This window comes from Uranotaenia lowii, chromosome 3 (assembly GCF_029784155.1).
Source record: "Uranotaenia lowii strain MFRU-FL chromosome 3, ASM2978415v1, whole genome shotgun sequence".
NCBI classification, from domain to species: Eukaryota; Metazoa; Arthropoda; class Insecta; order Diptera; family Culicidae; genus Uranotaenia; species Uranotaenia lowii.
Genome location: NC_073693.1, coordinates 363,275,321 through 363,297,512, shown reverse-complemented (window position 1 = coordinate 363,297,512; position 22,192 = coordinate 363,275,321).

Below are 22,192 nucleotides of genomic sequence, written 5' to 3'. Positions count from 1 at the left end.
TATGTGATGAAGCGAAAATTATTGCTTAGCGTGACCAATTTCAATGACCGATGCCCCCGAGCGGCTTAAGTCTGAAGGAATTTGCGATTGAGAAGAAGCTGGTAGAGGACTGAAGACTGTAAGCGGCTTGGCTGAAGAATGAATGACTGAGGTGGCAATCAGTTGTTAACAATGACACCATAAAACTGTTTGTTTGTTAATGTCGAGTGCCCATTTTCGTGGCGAGATTTTCAAATATTTGAGGCACCACCACGAGTCGATGCGAAATTGAGACAAATGATTGTAAACTCTCGATTGTCGTCAGAGTAAAAGGGACTAATTCCTTGTGAAATTCCGCTGATTTTTTATTTTGGTTTTTGAAGAGAATAAATTTCGTCTTTGATGCAGTTGGGGTTTTATTTGCAATTTGTGTCGAATGACTGCATATAATCGGGATCTTGGCGCAATAAAGTCATCCATTCGGACGAGAGATTAAAAATGGCTTGCATTAATTGCTTTTTACTGTTGAGCAACAGTTTCGTTGATTGACCTAGATGAGCTCCGATATTTTCCTACACCCACACTGAAGGAGGGGACACTTTTATACGATCGCGACACGTGCCTTGAGCCATATTTGGGGTGGCGCATCGGCTTAACAAGCTTGACTTGACAACTACTTACTTAGAAGTGCGTGCCTTTTTATGACGTGCCATGTGTTTTGAATCCAGAATTTTGACGAACAGGTGTTAAAGTACGCACCTGTCAAGCACTAGACAGAGATCGCGACGAGAATTGAGCGCCACCAAGTTGAGTTAAGTCAAGTCAAGTCGATGCTTGCAGCATAAAGTTCTGACGACACCTCGAAACAGATGAGTTTTTGCTGCGGCTGATTTAAAACCAGACAGAGTGGCGTTCTTCAAACTACACAAGTAACCTACCTTCTTCTTACACAGAAAGGTCGTCTCGTAGACATGAACACTTACATATGATGCTTGTTGCAATTAGGGCGCTAAGTAATCAATTTTAAATTCATTCTGACGTCTGATTGTGTTAAAATGCCATCGGATCAACGAACGGTTTGGCAAAATATTCAAGCTGACACATCTGAAATGCAGTTGGTAATAATAGAAACAATCTACGGATCGAATAGAATAATCAACATTGAATCTCCCTCGGCAATCTTCACCATAACGCAATCAATTTTCCGCAAAAGTTTACTGCAAACTTATTCTAAACCACGACTTTAGAAGTCGGTGCCTACTCTAAAGATCTACAAATCTTTCATCGCCTTCGAACGTTACAATGTTGCGCTCAAAAAGAACACCGAAGCATATCTGCGCATACTTACATATATGTAGGTATGAAGCAGCATACAATTTATGTAGGAAGGAAAAGTGCCAACAGCTAACTAAACATAGTACGAAGGCTGCAATTTGATGCCAAATGAAAGACTAGATGACACTGTGTTGTGGGGCGTCTAGCGAGTGTCGGATAATTCTGGACTCACCATCTATCCATCCATCCATTTGGTGATTTGAGCCCATGCATTCCTCCAGATCAATTGCTATCTACTACAGTGGATTGTTTCTCGGGAACTGGACAGAGGAATTTGCCACCGATGAGCTTGAATATGGTGACGATTTTTCAATATTTTTAAGTAGTCTTATATAGGTAGAAAAGGCAATGAAAATGATTAAGCTCGTGCGGCGTTTGAAACTATGCTCAGCCGATTTTTCGGATATTTTAACTTTAGAAAAGAATTTTTTCGAAGATTTTGTTTAGAGTGTCTAGGAGGGCAAATATTCAATTTATTGAATATTGAATTATTGGTTTAAACACTTTTTTGCCCATTGTTCAATGATTTAAAATTTTCTGTTTAGCTGGATGAGAAACACTCTTGAAAAAAAAACTAGGGATCCTAGCTTTAAATTTTATTTAATTTTGATTCTTCATATCCCATGCACATTTCTTTCGCGACATCTTTCATTTCACCGAACATCGACCAAACCTAACCTAGTGCTGAATCTAAATATGCAATTTTTCTATCAGCTTTTGTCACTGAAAAAACTTTTGGAAATGGGTTAAAATAATTGAAGAAAGTTCTTCACTATTTTTATGCCAAAGCTGCAAATCAAAAACTTAACATTTTAAAATAAAAGTTTCAAATCAATTATCAACTTTCCTCAAAACTACAAGTAAAGAGTGTTTGGATCAAAAAGTATTCGAACTAAATTGCGTGTTATTCGATTATTTGTTCATTTAAAAAAATAAAAGCATCTTTCTTTTTTAAGTTTAATCTAAATAATTGATGGAAAAATCACTCAGTTAGGATTTCGGTCGACCAAATTAAAAATGGCGAGACTTTCGATTGACGCCTGTCATCGGATTTTGTTCAATCACCATATCCACTTTCTTCATCGCAAAATGCCATTTTGCTTTGAGCTGCTTCCCGATGCTTACAGTGTTTTGGATCTTATAACGGGTTTGCTTAACTATCGTCTAATATTTTTCCATTGGGAGAAGCTCTGGTGTTGGGAGGGTTTTTATTCTTTGGCACAACCTGAATGTTTTTAGCGGAATACCACGTTCTGCAGGTTGCATAATGTTAAAACTTGAATGGAAACAACATGATGATTCAAAGAATCTTATATGAATGTTTGAATAACTTTGCTCGTACTGTTGCGATAATTAAGTGTAATACATCAAATTAAAGGTTATAAATAAGGCTATCTTTTTATGAAAAGCTTATATCGAAAAAAAATTTTCTATTTAGTTTCGGTTTGATTTAGAAAATAATCTTAAACAGGTCCTATCAGATGCTTGTCAAATCAATCACCGTGCACTATAAAACCATCATTTCATATTATCAACAACTTGCTAGAACACATCTACGAAAATTTTCCAGAAAAATGGACTTTTTTCAATAAAACTCCTAGCGCACGCTGGAAACTTACTCAAATGAGCTCAAATTTGGTCAAAGTACTTGAAAATGAAATAGGATCAAACCCTGTAAGTGTAAGTCTAGTAGTCAACCAAGCTAAGCTAAGCTAGCTAAGGACGTCAAAAAAAAGGACCTAAGTTTTAATTAATAGACTTTAACCCTTTTAATGCAAGACTTTTTTCAAATCAGAATAGCAGTTATTGATTCAGTGAAATAAGAATATTTTGATTCGAATAACACAACTGTACAGATATAAAGTCGTTATTTTGAGTCATATAGAAATCATGGCCCACCAATGTTGAATAATACTTTGTGAAATTTTTAATTCATGTCAATACGATGTTCCTAATTTCTTCCAAACCTTGTTGATTGGCTGCAGGAAGGTGTTTGTGATTGATTGAGATAAAAAAAATTGTATTTGCAAATCTGAAGAAATAACAGTTATTTTCCAAAAACTACTTTTTCCAAAAAAAACAAATATTTTGAAATTTTTCCGCATACTTGGTTCAATATCTCACACAAACATTGAAATATCGTCTTGGAAATACCATCGGATAAATTCGTTTAACTTCTAGAATATTTTTTTGTAAATATATAACTGCAATCTTCCTCATTCACAAATCTGAATCTATTCATAATGTAGTGGATTGTAGGGTATTTCGATATCCAGTATTTTGTTTGAGATTTTCGAAACAGATTTTTACAAAAAAAAGTGCAACCTGACAAAATATTCGCTGGATTTCAACGTTGTTGCAAGAATCAATTTCATCAAATTCTACGGTGCATATTTTTTGGAATTTTTTTACATGCATATTTCTTACTGGACGGAATCAAATATTCGACATGGTTGGTCATATCTTATTACATAAAAACGCTCAAGTCAGGGCCGTAGGAAGAACCGCCTCATAGGGAGGGTTTTAGGCCACCCATTTTTTTCTATGATATTTTTGCTCAAACAATGCATAAATAATACAAATTAAAAAGAATTGTTTTTATACTATTTTTAAGTTCTTTCACCTTAACAGCTTTATGAATTACATAAAAAATTTTGAAAATATATCTTTGAAATTTTTTTTTAGGTTTTATTTTTGACACTTTACCAGCATTATGGCATTCGTGTCTACTATCTTTGAAATGGTAAACTATATTAATATAAGAAATCCATAAGAAACAAAATAGGAAACTTGAAATATTCTAATTAACTAAAATTAGGTTAGTTAGGCTCATTGGATTTAGAATCTTTTCAAGAAAGCCTTCACAATGAATCAAGCTTTCAAAAGTACAAGAAATAGATTTAAATTTTACGGTTCAAATCTGATTTTTGCTAAATCATTCCAAATTTTAAATTTAAGTTTGAAGTTTGGCTTTTGAAAATTTTTTAACATAAACAATGTTAAACAATACACCAAACAGATGTTAGAAAATATCTGCCATTGAAAATCAATTCCATAATTAAAATCCTTTGGTTGATTTTTTAAATATACAGCATGCGCCAACAGGATGTATCCGATTTCAACGTAGAATAACTCTGCCATTTTTCAGCCGATTTTTACAGATGTACACAGTTTGAATTGTAATTAAGTGCCATTTAAACTTTGAGTTGATACGCACCTAATGAACGCGCAAAAATTGTAGCGCTTTACATAAAAAATATTGTTCAAATATGAAAACTATTCGTAGAAAATATGGCAGGAACTAAGCGCTTACAAAAAGACGATTCGTAGTTGGGTGACGAAATTCTTTGAGTACGGGTATGTAGCAAATCGCCAGGTTTCTATTCGTCAGCGTTGTGAGGATAAATTTGACAAGTAACGAAGAACACTGATGAACTAAAAGCCCGAAATGCTGGTCAATGTTAAGCAGAATGCCTGTTAAAGAGCTGCTTTTGTGTATCAAATGGAGATAGACATTTTATCAATGTCGTATTCTAAATCAGGTTTGGAATAAATGGCGTAAAATTTTCTAAAAGAATCTTGTTCATTTTTTAAAATCAACTGAAATTGGCTGGGTTTTTTGAAGGTTAAATCTGATTCATCCTGATGGTGCACCGTGTAGAAACCAGTTTTTTCATTTAAAAATGGCAAAATAAACTCAAATTTTACTTTGAATTTGTAAATTTCTGAAGAATCATGTCTCGCGTGAGCTTTCATTACGTCGTATGAAATATCTTAAGAATTCACAGAAAACTGCTGAAAAAGTTACCAAAAAAAACTTTAAAATTTGTATTTCACATATAGAATATGTTGTCCAGGCTACATTTATTCTAAATGGAAAGAATTTGCGACTAGTTTATGTCAGTTTTTGTATTTTTTCGTTAAAAAATGTTTGTTTGCATCTGGTTTCATACGACGTTATGAAATCTCACGCGAGATGTATTAAAAATGACTTGATGAAAAATTTAAAATTTTGTATTGTAACTAACAACCCAAAGTTATAATAATGCGAATTCATCTTGAAAGTCATCTTGATAATTTTATCTTGATTGTTAAACTCATTTACATGCTGAATCTGAATCTGAATTTTGAATTTTAATTCTTAATCCTAATTCTGCACCTGAACTTAGAATTTGATTTTTGGATCTGTTTTCGAATTTCAGTACGATTTTTAAAATTTACAAAAAAAAACGATTTCAGAATTTACAATTGCCATTTTGAAGTTTTTTTTTGTTTATTTGAGACACTTTACCACCTTTGCGGCATTCGTGTCTGTTTTTGAAGCTTTCTTATTTTTGTATTTTGCATAAAATCCTTTTTTTAAATGGGATTTCATAGAATGGAGTTTAGAACTTCTATTGAATATCAAAGATAAACTCAGGTTGGTTTTTTTTATTTTTTTCATGTTTGGAAAGTTATTATCTAAGTACCGTAAAACGGGGCATCATGCAAAAGCAGGGTTAGATGCAACATTTGTATACCACAAAACTCATTCAATTTTTATTTCAATATACTGTAATAAAGTTATCATTTAATGATAACAAATTGATGATGACATAGTTTTTAACATCGTGAAAGAGTTTTTTAAAGATTTTGATTCTCATAAGAAAATTAAAAAATCGAGCAATAGATGTACAAATTTTTACATCCTTAAAAACTTTACCTAGTATGACGGATTGGCTTAATGATATCACCTACAAACTTTATATTGCTTTCATTATCCTATACCAGCACTGCTGGTGTATAAAAATTTTTCGGACAATCTCCAAATGTTTTTAAATAAATATTTTTATAATTCAGTTATCCGTCTGGGGCAAAATGCAACAAAATGCAAATCAGAACTAAATTTCATTAATCGCGTTTCCATATGCTGGGATATGATTGTTTTGCATTATGCGTTTGTTAACATTAAAATTTCATCCATCCTAAGATATATTTACATGATTTAAGATAATAGAATATTTTGTAGTATTTTTACCCCTAAATGTATGCAGCAGATTAACACTCTTTTCTTAAAAACATTTTTGAAAGAAAAAATGTAAAGTTCATTTCGAACATAACCAAAAATTACTGCAATTGGTGCTTTATGCGTCATGACATCACAAATGTATCAAAAACTATAAATTTTCAAACGATTTCATTTGATTTTTTATTAATTGCAGAGTTTGTTGCAACTTACCCCTTTTTCTTAGTAGGGTGAAAATCGCATGTTTTTGTAAATTCAAAAATAACTGGTTGAACCAAGAATTTTTCTGACTACGTCAATTTGGTATCCCATTAACCTTAAAACTTTTTATGTACAAGTCGTTTGATTATCTGTAAGCGTTAAGATTTTAGAAGCCATTGAAGTTGAAAATTGTTGCATGTTGCCCCAGTTGACGGTATTAAAAATAATGAGTTTCAAAAAAACATGAATCAAATTTTGAATGAAATGCAAAACCAAATGTAAAAGATTTAAAATGATGATTCGGACCGAAGACCAAAAATGGATACAAAATTCGGAATATGAAAAAAAAAATTTATAATATGGAACCAAAACCTCTGGAATGAGTTTAATGTCATGTAAAATTTAATGTTAGGAAACGAGTTTTAAACAACGAGGAAGAAAATTTCGAAAAACTGCAGCAGAAATCTGAGCCCGTGATGAGTTTTTGGCATTATCTATGAGTCAAGATTGTTACTCTTGAATAACCTTACTCAATGATCAAAATTTGATTAAAAATTTCAAATTTTTAGTGAAGAGTAGAATACTTCGCGTGCCTTTCTGGGCCGTCATGGGGGAGGGGGGGGGGGTTAACCTCCTAAACCCCCCTCCCTCGTTCCTACGGCCATGGCTCAAGCGATATCTTCAAAGCAGAATAACGTTCGTCTGACATTTCAAAACATCGATGTTCCTTTTGAAGTTCCACAATCGAGTTTTTTGGATACTATACTGTTCAATTTGTTTAAGAAGGACCTTGGTCAATTATTCGATTTTTGATGTTAAGTTGAATGAATGTTTGCTTTGAATAAAAATTAGATGTTTTGAAAAACTTAATGACTTTTTTTAGGACATTTAGCCACGTATTTCAAGAAAACATGTATAAATACAGCTGTGAAAAGAAGCACATATTTGATTTATGGGGCATTTAATGAATGAAAGTCGAAGATGTTAAGTAGTTTGAATAAGACACTAGCAATTGCGTCGGTAGCTTTAACCTGGCACGAATTCAAATAATGACTCTCAAGTCAATCGGAATATTTTACTCTTAAAACTGCTCAAAAGAAACAAAAGCAATTGCTGGTACTTCTTTCATATCATTGTGATCTCTTGTGTGTAGCTTTTGAACATCTTCGAAGATCGTCATCACTTGATATACTTTGCATTATCGATTCTTGAATCATGGACATTGATAAAAGATAGAAAACTTGTTATTGAATCAAATATCAAAAAGATCGGAATACTTATTAAAAATCTACTCTCAACTAACGAAGTCGTTTCTTCCTACAAAAAAAGGAATGAAACATCCCTTTTCCAGAAAGAAATCCGTTCCCTTCTGGTCGAACGAGTCATTTGCATAAATTAATCGATTGATATGGATTGCGTCCGATGAATCCCGGAATAGAGTGGCCTAAGTGGTATTGGTGCTGCAGTCCCATGGAAACCGTTGAAAGATACTGTGCCGATGCCTGATACAGATCAAATATCAAACGGGGAAAAATCGGGGATGCCTCTTATTGTGTGTCACATCGAAGCAGGACGAGAGTGCGGAATCATAAATTTGAATACTACACACTTATCGTACGAATTTGGTCGATTTTTTCGGGAAGGGGCAGTTTTTTATGACCGCTTGTTCAATCCTTTCGATCGCACAATCCCTTCCGATGAATTTAGGGATGATGGTCACGCGGACGACGACGGAAGAATCCTTTGGATGATGGCAGCAGATGCAAAGAGGAGGACTCCGGCAATTAGAGTTTTGTGTGAGCTGGGGTTTCCTTTTCATAGATTTTTCTTGATTTTTTTTTGTTCCAGTCCTGCTCATTTGCCTACATTTGAGTGAGGAATCGGACAGCGCGCGCGACGAGAAGGGATTAGATTAATGGCGACAGGAATTCGTTTCGATACCAAAATCAATTATAATTCCGTTTCGTCATAAATATATCGCTGGACGTGCTTGGCTAGCGGATGAAATTGTAAAACGGAAGAAGGGTGATCCACTCTCGATGCAGCTGCGACAGTTTTTAGATTTGTGGAATGAGGATTTTTGGTCTATTGGCAAGGAAAAGTCGATTGAAAAGGGTTTAAACAAAATATTTCATGATAAACTTTTAGATTTCGAATTGGGTGAAAAATGATTTGTATTAGAGATTTTAATCGAAAAAATTGGTAATACCATCAAAAGTTTTTAGTTGCCGAAAGACTCAAAAATCCATAAAACGTTGAGATCAAGCGTTATTTTGGAAGAATTTTTTTGCAATTTTTGTCATTTTTGTAATTTTTGACATTTTTGTCATTTTTGTCATTTTTGTCATTTTTGTCATTTTTGTCATTTTTGTCATTTTTGTCACTTTTGTCATTTTTGTCATTTTAGTCATTTATGTCATTTTCGTAAAACTGTGTGCGTAAATAACAGCCCTAAGCCCTCGCAACTCACAACTCAACTAAGTATGCCATTTTCCACAGATCATAGCAATCGTTGCCGATTTCGTTGTATGGAGACACAATTCAGCCATTTGCTGCACTCCATTAATGCTACTGCAGTTGTGTTTGATAATCATTAAGTTTACGGTTTTCTGCTGCCGGTGGAGATGTCTCATTTGAGCCGACTAGTAGGCCATTGTGTTGGCTTCTGGTTGTAGATACTGCTCTACCGCCTACTACACAAAGATTTTTAGTGGTACTTTTTCCCTCCTTCCTAGAGGCATCGAGGCTTGGAGGAAAACCCTCCGGTGGGAAAACTCAAATTATATGGCTCAATCGTTTATTGCAAATTTTTGTATCGTTTATTCGTCGCGCGATGGCAAATATCAATTAGTCGGGGCCGGATGAGATGAAGTGGAGTTGGTGGCAGACGAATGAATTGCTGGGATCGCCACCGTAGGCCGTCACAATGGGAAATTTATATGCACTTTCAAATGTTCGCGTTGTTTACTGCGTGTGACAATTGGTTATGTGTACTAATGTGTACGGTATTGTAACAATGTCACGGAGAGAGAAAACAATGAACATATTGTCATCGGCAGGAGGTGGGTGGGGAACGAAAATAATAAATGTGATTGCTGATTACCGGGTTTGATCCGGAACGGATTGCGCGGAAACCAAGTAGGCCTAATTGCGGAAAGGTTTCGATTCAATCGCTGAGACTTGTCGAGAAAAAGATATACCTAGTTAAATTTTCTATGCAAGATTCAATTGAGTCTTATAAGTCTTTGAATCAGCTTAGCTTAGCTTATTTGCCTATTGATATCCACCTTAAATCATTGAATTCGAAATGCTTCAGCAAAATTGTTTTGCCAATTCTTTGATTATTTAATACAAAACATATTGAATACATTTAGAGCTCTATGATCACTGACTTGACTGAGTTGAACGAGTTCCACATTGCCAATGATTGATAATCTGTGATTGATGAGGCCATCAATTTTGAGCAAAGGCCAACAGAATGTAGCTTGGGATAAGCAATTTATTCTCAATGCACAAAGCTCTCCCTTTAGAAAATTATCAATATCAGCGCCGGCCACGTTCTAGTAGTCAATTAGGGATTAAGGAAGGATTGTGCGTTACAATACATTTAACCATGAATGAGAAAGATTGGTTCTACACAACTAATTTTAAATTACTGGAAACCAGTAAAGATTTGCTGTTTTTTCCCCCAAAATTCCCAGCAATATAGTTAAAATGCTAAAAACGATCAGCAACTTCAATTAGGTACTTGAAATCTGTTTTTTTTTTTCAAGATAGTCTGCAAAAACAAAATCAAATTCAAGTATGACATATCGGTTGTTGGTTTTTCAGCAATGCAGATCAAGTGCTGGAAAAAAATTTACTGTTGCTCAAAGAAGCACTCTTCGATACTGTTTTCAAAATTGACAAAAATGACAAAAATGACAAAAATGACAAAAATGACAAAAATGACAAAAATGACAAAAATGACAAAAATGACAAAAATGACAAAAATGACAAAAATGACAAAAATGACAAAAATGACAAAAATGACAAAAATGACAAAAATGACAAAAATGACAAAAATGACAAAAATGACAAAAATGACAAAAATGACAAAAATGACAAAAATGACAAAAATGACAAAAATGACAAAAATGACAAAAATGACAAAAATGACAAAAATGACAAAAATGACAAAAATGACAAAAATGACAAAAATGACAAAAATGACAAAAATGACAAAAATGACAAAAATGACAAAAATGACAAAAATGACAAAAATGACAAAAATGACAAAAATGACAAAAATGACAAAAATGACAAAAATGACAAAAATGACAAAAATGACAAAAATGACAAAAATGACAAAAATGACAAAAATGACAAAAATGACAAAAATGACAAAAATGACAAAAATGACAAAAATGACAAAAATGACAAAAATGACAAAAATGACAAAAATGACAAAAATGACAAAAATGACAAAAATGACAAAAATGACAAAAATGACAAAAATGACAAAAATGACAAAAATGACAAAAATGACAAAAATGACAAAAATGACAAAAATGACAAAAATGACAAAAATGACAAAAATGACAAAAATGACAAAAATGACAAAAATGACAAAAATGACAAAAATGACAAAAATGACAAAAATGACAAAAATGACAAAAATGACAAAAATGACAAAAATGACAAAAATGACAAAAATGACAAAAATGACAAAAATGACAAAAATGACAAAAATGACAAAAATGACAAAAATGACAAAAATGACAAAAATGACAAAAATGACAAAAATGACAAAAATGACAAAAATGACAAAAATGACAAAAATGACAAAAATGACAAAAATGACAAAAATGACAAAAATGACAAAAATGACAAAAATGACAAAAATGACAAAAATGACAAAAATGACAAAAATGACAAAAATGACAAAAATGACAAAAATGACAAAAATGAAAAAAATGACAAAAATGACAAAAATGACAAAAATGACAAAAATGACAAAAATGACAAAAATGACAAAAATGACAAAAATGACTAAAATGATAACAATTAATCTTATTTTTTTAAAAAGAAATTCACAGTTTATCCTTCCTTTAGAATTTTCAATTTTTTCAACGAATTTCAACAATTTTTTTTTGTAAAATTGTCTAGAGGGTCAAAGTATTAAAGTTTTTTTTTCTTAAAAGAAGTTTAAAAAAAATCAAATTTTCGAGGTTGGTAGAACACTTTTTACAAGTTTTGAAACTGTTTGAAAATCTAGCAGAACTACGCGTTAGATTACATTTTACCATGAACGAGGAAATTTGGTTCTACACAGCAAATTCTAAATTGCTGGAAACCAGTAAATTTTGCTGGTTTTTGTCCCCAAAATTCCCAGGAATATAAATTGCTGAAAACGATCAGCAACTTCCATTGCTTTAATTCGGTATTTATTTTTTTTTCAAGATGCAACCGGAAATTTTTTGATTCTAGATGAGATTTTAAATTTACATTTCAATATCAAAACCTCTTGATTGTCATATTTAAGTTTAATTCAAAAATGGTTTTTTCATCTTTCTAAGATGGTATTTTTTTTAATTTTTAAATTAAAAATTATTCGCCAGTGGGTTGGCCGCTTTAAGTCAAGTCTCAATCTAAAATACAAATAAAAATTATTTGTTTCTGTAGCAAAATTCTTCATCTCTTAAGGGGGGAGTAGGATCTAACGGGTAAAAAAACACAATTTTCACGATTTTTTTTAGAGCATTCGTTCAAACAAATGTATTCAAATTTTTTGCATTATACAAAGCATTGTTAAAAGAAGATTTAGTAATTTTTTCGTAGAAAAATATTGAAAAATGAGCCGGTGACGGAGCAATTTCGAGGATGCCTTTTAGAAAACAGGATTTGCGGTGGACACTGTATCTCAGCACAGAATCATTTGAAGTCAAGAAATCAGAGCAAAATATTTTTAACAGATGATTTTCTGGGCCCAACGATTCTATTTAACTTAAAAAAAAATTTATGAAATTTTTTTGGCTGTTTGAAATAACAACTACGATTTTTCACGGAAAAATCCGCCAGTTTTTATCTGTAAAATCTCCCCAAAGTGAAAAACAAAGAAAATCGTTGGGGTTTAGTATTTTATATGTAGAAAATATGTTCCAAATTTAAAAAGAATCGGTGAAGTAGTTTTCAAATGACGATGTCCACTTACTTTATAAATGTGCTTTCGAGAAAAACGCGTTTGAAGTTTCTGCTCTCTCTCTCTCTCTTGCAGTATTAGATAAGAAGAGATAAAGGCCTATAATTTCTACAGTTTTGCTTCGATTGACTTGAAAATTTGACACAACATTCTTGAAATGTTTTACAATAAGAAAATAAAATAATAAAATAATCGATTTTTTGAAAGTGTTGGACCCTTCTCCCCCCTTAAAAAACCTTTGGATTAAATGCTTTATCCCTGGAATATGGAAGGAAATTAAATTCTATGTCATCCCTGTTGCAAAAACGACAGACAAATTCCAGGTTGACAGATCGATTGATGGGTTTTCAGCAGATCAAGTGGTGGAACATTTTTAACTTTTGCTTAAAAGTAGCACTTTTCGATACTGTTTCCAGTGTCAAAATGTTCACTTTCCTAATCTGAATCAAATAAAATCATTTTTGTGTACTGTTTGATGAGTGTTATGCTGTAATATTATAAATTGGTTTAAAAAAATAATCCCATTTTTTTGTATTTTTTTACATCAATCAATATAAATAAAAACTTTGTCAAATTTTTCTAATAGTGTATTCAATAAAAGTTTTAATTTGTACCTTTAAAACCCGTCAAATAAAAAAGAATAGAGAAATAAAATTCAAATTTTAAATTTTTTTTATATTTTTTTAAGAAACCCAAATTCAACCCTTTGAAAATATTTGATTGGAAATGTCTTGTGATTCACTTTGAATCACTTACATTTGGATTAACATTGCGGGATATTTGGAAAAAAAATGAGGGTGGTAACAAAAGAAGAATTTAAAATTCTTCCAGCCTTATACGTACTGTAAATTTTTCCCAATACTCAAAACCGGATGTACATATTCAAGGTATTGAGAAAAAACCATTAAATAATGAAATTATTATAACCAATATATCATTTGTGTTTATTTCAATTTCTCACTATTTACACTTACGTGCCATCTTGAATTTAAACTAGAAACACGCTTTACAATATTTTTTTATCATCAAATCTTTGGTATATAAAAACTTATACTCATGAAAAAAAAATCCAAAAGATGATTTTTTTTAAAGCGGAGCTTATCGAAATCTATTCGTGAATTGTGCATAACTTTACTCGACAAATTAACTTTCATCGAATAAAAAATATTTTTCTTCATGTTTTAATTCGTTCAACTTCAATTGTTATTTTCGAGGGGCACCTAAATGAAAACAACTAATCCTCAATAGTTACTTCAGAAATAATAAAACTGATAATTTTAATCGTAAAAGCTTGATATCAACTTATATGAATCTCAAAAAACTTGTAGATATCTTTAATATTTTAATTCAGTAATGGAATTTGTTATTATTAAGTTTACATAAGCTGTTCTGATAAACATTTCTCTAGAAATGCAATTGAGACATTTTTGCAGAACACCATCCAAATAATGATATACCGAATTTCATTGTCAACTAGTTATTCCTTGAGCAAATTGTAAAAACTGCCCGTTTGCTAAGCTGCATATCAACGTAGTGCTTATCTGTTGCGGCTCAAATAGATTGCTTGCTCATACTCGCCTTAATACTTACCGATAGACCATGAGAGGGATGTTTGTAAAGTCCAACGTTGTTACACACACAGTGGCTGTTTGTCATTGTTCGGTGAGTAATTACATGTCTGTCCTACAACTATCTACAGCAACTATAATGCCACCGTTAATTTTTTATACTTATTCAACCTATCATCCCCCCTTACCCTCATATGATTTCCACCCAATAGTATAAAATCTTATAAGTATACGTAGTAGGTAGTATCTCAATGAAACCATGTCGTCGAAATCAAGCTGCCATTATCTTTGCCGCATTTTGAATAAACCTACACAACAAGTGGACCTATCAGCAAAAAGTGAAGCAGCCAAGAGAATGCAAAAAAAAAACTATGACAACCCGAGGAATTGCGGAACTTTACGATTCCTGAGCTTGTAGATAAAAACACCACAGTGGGGAAGGTAAGCGGAAAATCGCTTTAACAGATCTGTTTGTTTCAGGTTCATTTTTCGAAGAAATCCATCCCTCAATCATCCCCCCTTTCCTTCCATTGAGGCGATGCGGGGAGGCAAAAGTAAAACAAGTGCAAAAAAGTGAATGATTGCAGTTTGTAAGCCAAACTTGCTTCACTCGCGCATTTGCTTTTCATTTCCAACTGAAGACGACGACGTTCGCGATTACAATGATGATGATGATGATTCTCCGCTGATTATGATGATGGTGGCTTAAAGTTGGACGCGTTTTGCTGTTTTCTGCTTCTGCACTTGTTAGGTCGAAGTTCGAAACAATGCAAAAATTGAGCAAAACGCTGTTTGGCCACCAGCCATCAGGCCATGCAGCTAACTACGGCATTGACGAGACGCGTCGATTCCCACGATCCGATTTTGGCGGTTGCACTTTTACCCCTCTTCTTGTCCTTTGCTGTCCCTTCATCAACTCAAAGCCCATACGAGTCTACTTCAATTTACTTCTTGAACCAACAACTTTTGATTTTTTTTAAGCTTCAAGTTTACTTCTCGAAGATATCAACCAAAAGGCATCATCATTAAGACGATTGTTACTAACGGATTGAAGACCGAATGTGGATCGCGCCATCTCTTTTCTATTCTATCTAACTCAAACTCATCTCTCAACAAGCGTGGGTGCAGATTTCATCATTTTGATTGAAGCTCCCTGACAGCCAGAGAGCATGTGTGTTTGAATGATTAAAATGAGCTGATAACAGTAGGGTAAGCTTGCATCTCGTTTTATTTTCTTGTCTTGGCCAATTCAGGTGCAGATGATGATGCTGAAGAAACGATCACGATGAGCTAACAATGAATCTCTTCTAGCTAGTACCTAGTAGATAATATATCTTTCTTTCCTTATAGTGTGAAGTAGATACCTGATTGCGCCAATTGAGTCAACAATTAATCGACGCTTGAGTCTCGTTGTTGTCGTTAACACGGGCAGGACTCGGCTTCTGGTGCGATGATTTTTTTAGGAGGAGCGGGTGACGAAATAGTTTCAACAGCGCTTGGTTTACATGGACTTACGTATATTTTGTTCATGAATTCAGAAGCTTTAAAAATAATAATAAATCAAATCACTTAATTTCCAATTTTATACCATAGTTAGTTAACATAAGCAGTAGTATTATTTTGGCAGAATTCGTGAATTTCCAAATTTACTCTATGCTCCAAGTTATAATGTTTTTGTACTCTACATTAAAATCTTATTCCTGAACAGAATCTGTACAGTCTTGAAAAATTTCAGACGCATTTTCCTGACAGCACCAAACATTGAGTGAAAATCGCAGTCAGGCAGTTTACTTCCGCGGTCCGTGATAAACAAATAAGATGATCGTTCATGAAATTCACACTCCATCACGTTTGAAAAAAAGGTCAGCTGATTCCTCACTCATTCGCTTACTGCTCTCACTAAAAATTAATTCTTGAGGAAATCGAAATTATCAAAGGAAATTTTCCGCTAAACAACTTTGTCGAAATCCTAAACTGTGTATCTTATAGGAAAAAAAGTTGCCTTTTCGCATTGAAAAAAAAATTGCATCATTGCTTACGCTACGTGAAGTATGAAAAGTTGCCATGCAATACCTCGCTAGGCACCCAACAGTGCAGTGATGTCAATTGAATGTATAGTTCCTAATGCCAAAAGAAAAACTGCTGTCAAACAGCTTATAACTTATTTGTCTAATAAGATACAAAGCTACGATCTTCGACAAAGTTGTTCAGCAGAAATTGTCATTCAAAATATTTTATACATTAGCACAAAAACCATTAACAGGTTTGATTTTACAGAGGAAACACTGGTAGCGAATGGGAGAAACGTCAGGATTATACTTGTAATTATCATTATCACTTCATTCAACTTTAAGCACACCCATCAAACGTGCGTTTCAACACATTTCAACTTATTATTGACAATTATATAAAAATTCCTAAAATATATAAATAATTTGTTGTGGAAGAATCACTATAAGGAAACATAATGTAAGTCATTTGATGTCGGGGGCGCAACGAGCGAGGTGGTTAGACAAAGTGGAGCGTGATCTGGCGAACGTGGGGTGCCTGAGGAATTGGAGAACGGTTGCCATGGACCGAGTGAATTTTAGGAATTATGTTCGTCAAGTTATGTCGTGAGACGGAATACTATGAAAATAAAATTAAATAATGTAAGTCATTTTGAAAAATTTGCAAAAAAAAACTGTATTAAAATATAAGATTAATTTACAGCTTTTAACTGACCGCAACTAAAACCACATGCGAGTTGGCTCCAAAGAATTCTGAAAAATAGTGTCCGCAACACTAAAAGTTCAAATTTACTCATATAAACGTTACTTTAAAATTCTGCATGGATCATGGATGAGATTTGAAACAAAATTAAGCTTTTTAGACCCCAGGGTTTGAGAAATTCAAAAATGACCCCAAATCAACTCAGTGTAGTGGACACATAACACACGCGGTATTACAGGACACGTGGAAACGCTGGAGAAAAGTGCGCAGACGAAAAAAGAAGAATCTTTTAACATTTCATCCGAAACTAACTAATGGTATAAGTAAGATTCTTCTACATCATGGATTAAAAACTGCATGCAGAAGTGGAAATACCTTGAACGACCGGTTTTTTTCTTTCAAAAATAAGATTCCAAAAGAGGAGACATCCAGAATTTAAGAAATTTTATGTAAAAGTTTTCCAGAGTGTTGCATTGGTCAAACTTGTTGTAAATTCGGCTCAAAGAGCATAAAAATGTTGTTGAAAACAGAAGGATCAATGAATCGAGCGTGGTTGCCCATACAATAGAATTTGACCATTCCATAGTTCAAGTTAACAGTCGGACAACGTTTTATAGATGGGAAACATTCGCTGTGTGGTGGCGGCTTATAGAATACTACCACTGGGATACTGGTCCACGTCGTAAAAGGCGACTTATCCAGTACTTCCCATATGCGTTAGTCATTCTTCAAATGCGACTATCACATTGGGAGGGGGGAACCTTGGCTTGGTTTCAAGCCAAGTTTCTTCAGGGAGGATTCACCAATTGTGCTTATTGCTATTAATGCGAATGCACAAGTTGTATTCTCCTAAATTTTGTAAACACCCGCTTCAAGGTGGTTCTGTGCCTGCGGGCCCCAAAGTGGGGGTAGGAGGGTGTATAATAATCCTATCTTAAGCAGAACGTTGTTAAGGTCTGCACTATAGCCAGGCACTGGTGCAAAGGGCCGTATTTTTCCTGGCAACTCGTGGGATTCAGATTATACACACGATTTTAAAATTTTCATCCTGTATGGGATACCCCGCTTCATGCGTCGATATGAAGGTGCAGAGGTTCTTGTGTGTGATGGAAATATGTGTGGAATTCTTTGATAGAAATGCTTTCTATTAAGGTTGCACAGATAAATCTGCAGCACAAAAGAACCGCTACACTTAACTTATGTCGTTTAATCCTTAATGGAACTGCATCAATCGCCTTGGTCCAAGAACCCTATTTCCGAAATGGAACTTTTTACTTAGGGAATTTGCTCAAACCAAACTTTACTGTGTTCAGTGTAATTGGAATGACTAATGCCCGAATAATGCCTCGTGCATGTATATTGATAAACAATTCTTTAAATGCAACACTTATACCCAATCTAACAACAAGAGATATTTGCGTCGTTCAGGTTTCGCTGCCTGATAGAAAATACGTCTACTGTTCAGCATACTCACCATATGAACAATCATCCCCTACGGATGATTTAAAAAATGTCATTTCATTCTGTGAATCACAAAATATACCTCTTTTAATAGGCTGTGATGCCAATGCTCATCATTTTGTATGGGGTAGCTCAGATATCAATCTGAGAGGCTTAAATTTAATAGAATATTTAAGCAGCACTGATTTAGAAATTCTAAATGTAGGAAATAAACCAACTTTTGTTAGGTGTGACAGAGAAGAGGTGATTGACATCACACTTTGTTCTAGAACAATTTCTCAGGAAATTTCAAATGGGCATGTGCCTAACGAAGAATCGATTTCTGACCACAGGTTTATCTATTTTGAACACTCAGGTGAGTTTTTAGAAACAATTACATTCAGAAACCCAAGAACAACTAATTGGGACCTATATTTGGAGCATCTTGCTACTGAATTTCATGGATATACACCTGAAATTACTACTCCTCTTGAGTTGGATGAAGTGGTTGCAAAAACCACCGAAATTATTTTGAATTCTTATGAAGAAGCGTGTCCCCTACGAACGTTGAAATTCAACAAAAACAGTACACCATGGTGGAACTCAAATCTCAGTAAATTACGAAAAAACTGCAGACGCTCTTGGAACCGAAGGCGCACGGAAGGTTTTGATGCTTTCAAGTTGGCTCGCAGAGCTTACCGGAAAGCAACAAGAGCTGCCGAACGCTCAAGTTGGCAGAGCTACTGCACAAACATTTCAAGCTTGCACGAAGCAAGTAGGTTAAATAAAGTCTTAGCCAAATCAAAAGATTATCAGGTTTCATACCTTAAAACCCCTAGTGGTGATTATACATCAAACGACGAAGAAACATTAAGTTGTCTATTCAATACTCACTTTCCAGGATGTGTTGATCAAGATTCATCGATAGAGCCTGAGTTCTTTTCTGGAAGTCTAGATTCCTTGCATTTTGCTCGGAAAATAGTTACTACAGAATCGATCAAATGGGCAATCGATGGTTTTGCTCAATACAAATCTCCTGGAAGTGACGGTTTATTTCCAGTTTTGCTTCAAAAAGGTTTCGATCATTTCAAACACATATTAAGAAAAATAATGATAAGCAGTTTTGCTCATGGATATATTCCTAAACTTTGGCGGCAGATAGCCGTGAAATTCATCCCTAAAGGGGGACGATCATCATACGACGAAGCCAAAAGCTTTCGTCCTATTAGTCTAAGTTCATTTCTATTAAAAGCACTTGAACGTTTAATTGATCATCATACCAGGCAAGAATGCCTTGTCCAACATCCGCTTAATGCGACACAACATGCATACCAAACAGGAAAATCAACATTAACTCTTCTGCACAACGTAGTACATAATATTGAAAATAGTTTTTCACAGAAAGAATCATGTCTAGGAGCATTTCTAGACATAGAAGGAGCATTTGATAATGTCTCGTTTACATCAATAATGGATGCGGCACTACTTCATGGAGTGCCTAGTGTTATAACTAACTGGATTAGCGCAATGCTAAGTAACAGGAATCTTCATTCGTCATTAAGACAGGCTTCAATAACAAAAGTTAGCACACGTGGTTGCCCACAGGGAGGTGTACTATCACCTCTTTTGTGGAACCTAGTTGCAGACGGCTTGTTGAGAAAACTCAATGACCGTGGAATACCAACCTATGGATTCGCAGATGATTATCTTCTGCTGGTAAGAGGTTTGTGCATAAGCACATTATTTGATATAATGCAACAAGCTCTGCGCTCTGTAGAACGATGGTGTTCTCATGTAGAACTTTCAGTTAATCCTCTAAAAACTAATATTGTTTTATTTACTAAAAAACGTATCACCCGCGGGGTGCGCCCTCTGCTGTTTTATGGTTCCGAAATCACCGTGTCTGATCAAGTTAAATATTTGGGTGTCATTCTTGACTCCAAATTAAACTGGTCTGATCACATCGAATTCAGAATCAAAAAAGCATGCATGGCCTTCGGACAATGCCGACGTGCAATCGGAAAAAACTGGGGACTCAAACCCAAACATATTCACTGGATTTATTCCACAATAGTAAGACCAATTCTGGCCTATGGGTGTCTAGTGTGGTGGCAGAAAGGAGAAGTTGCAACAGTTCGGACTAAACTAAATCACCTTCAAAGAATGTGTCTTTTGGGGATGTCCGGATCGTTCACTACAACTCCTACTGCAGCACTAGAGGCTCTGTTTTCTATCAAACCTCTACACTTGTTCCTAAAACAGGAAGCCTTCTCATGTGCTTTTCGTCTACAGGCAGTTGGTCTCTGGCTGTCAGAAAATATCGAAAGATCATCGAGTCATACAAATGTGTGGCCTGAATTAGTTAGATTAATACTAGATTAATACGAGATAATACTCTCTCGTGGAATTGTCACATACGAAATCTTGAAAAACGAATTTCCCCGCTTTGTGGTGTTCTGTGGAGGTTACGAAACCTAAACATGTCTTATTGAAATTCTATTATGCTTTTATCCACTCAGTCTTACATTATCTTATCTCAGTCTGGGGTCGAGCGTCTCAATCACATCTACAAAAGCTTCAATCATTGCAAAACAGATGTTTAAAGAATATTTACAACCTCCCTATGCTATACTCAACAAAACTTATTTATTCATCCATTTCTCATAACATTTTACCAATAGCTGATCTTTGCGATTTCCAAACCATAATGTACGTCTTTGACAACATACACTCATCAAATACCATCCAGAACATTAATTTTACAACAGCTATTAGAACACATAATACCCGTTTTTTTAATTATCTACAACCCTGTCGGTCGTTTACAACTTTAGGGCAGAAACGAATTTCTTTCATCGGACCAACCAAATATAACATCTTACCCAATGATCTTAAAGAAATAAATAGTAGATCCATATTCAAAAACAAACTGCTTCAAATATTTAAGGAAAAAATTAGTCGTTAAATAAATCGAACAAAGCAAGCTTTTATGATATTTTTAATTATGTAGCTTAAATTTAGTGTAACCTTAATTTTAAAATGTAAAATATCTTGTAACTTCTAGTATAATCTATTTTGTTTAAATTTTGTTTGTCTCAAACATGAATCTCTTCAAAGGAAATCTTTTTTCCATTGAGATTCATAGCGTAAATTAGTTTAAATAGTATTCGTCACATTTCCTCGCAATTAATTAAAATTTTGAGTTCTCAGCATGAGTAAAATTTGCTCGCGTATTGTATTTTTATTCTCTTTTCGTTTGCTGCCAGACGTGCTGAGAACAGTAGCGTCCATTACCAGGGGGCTCATACGAGCTTTTTGGTGTGGGGGAGTGTGGTGGGCCGCTACATATATAAAAAAAAAAAAAAAATTTAATCTAGCGCCAAACGATTTAACACTCTCGAGTAGTTTTCCCTACATGGGGTTTAAAGTCAAATTTCCTTCTCCTCAAGAATGGTTATCAGGTTTCGTAGAGGACCAAATGTCCTCTCATATTGTATTCTATACTGACGGTTCATTATCAAACGGCCGTGCAGGTGCAGGAATTTACTGTCACGAGTTGAACATAGAATATGCTCAACCTCTAGGAAAATATTGTACAGTCTTTCAGGCTGAGCTATATGCTATTATGTATGGAGTGCAAATTGCACTTCAAAAGAAGATTATGTTCAGAACAATTTATTTCTGTTCAGATAGCCAAGCAGCTATCGAATCACTCAGTGCTTCCAGTTCTAGATCAAAACTGGTAATCGCATGCCGGAAAGCAATCGAAGA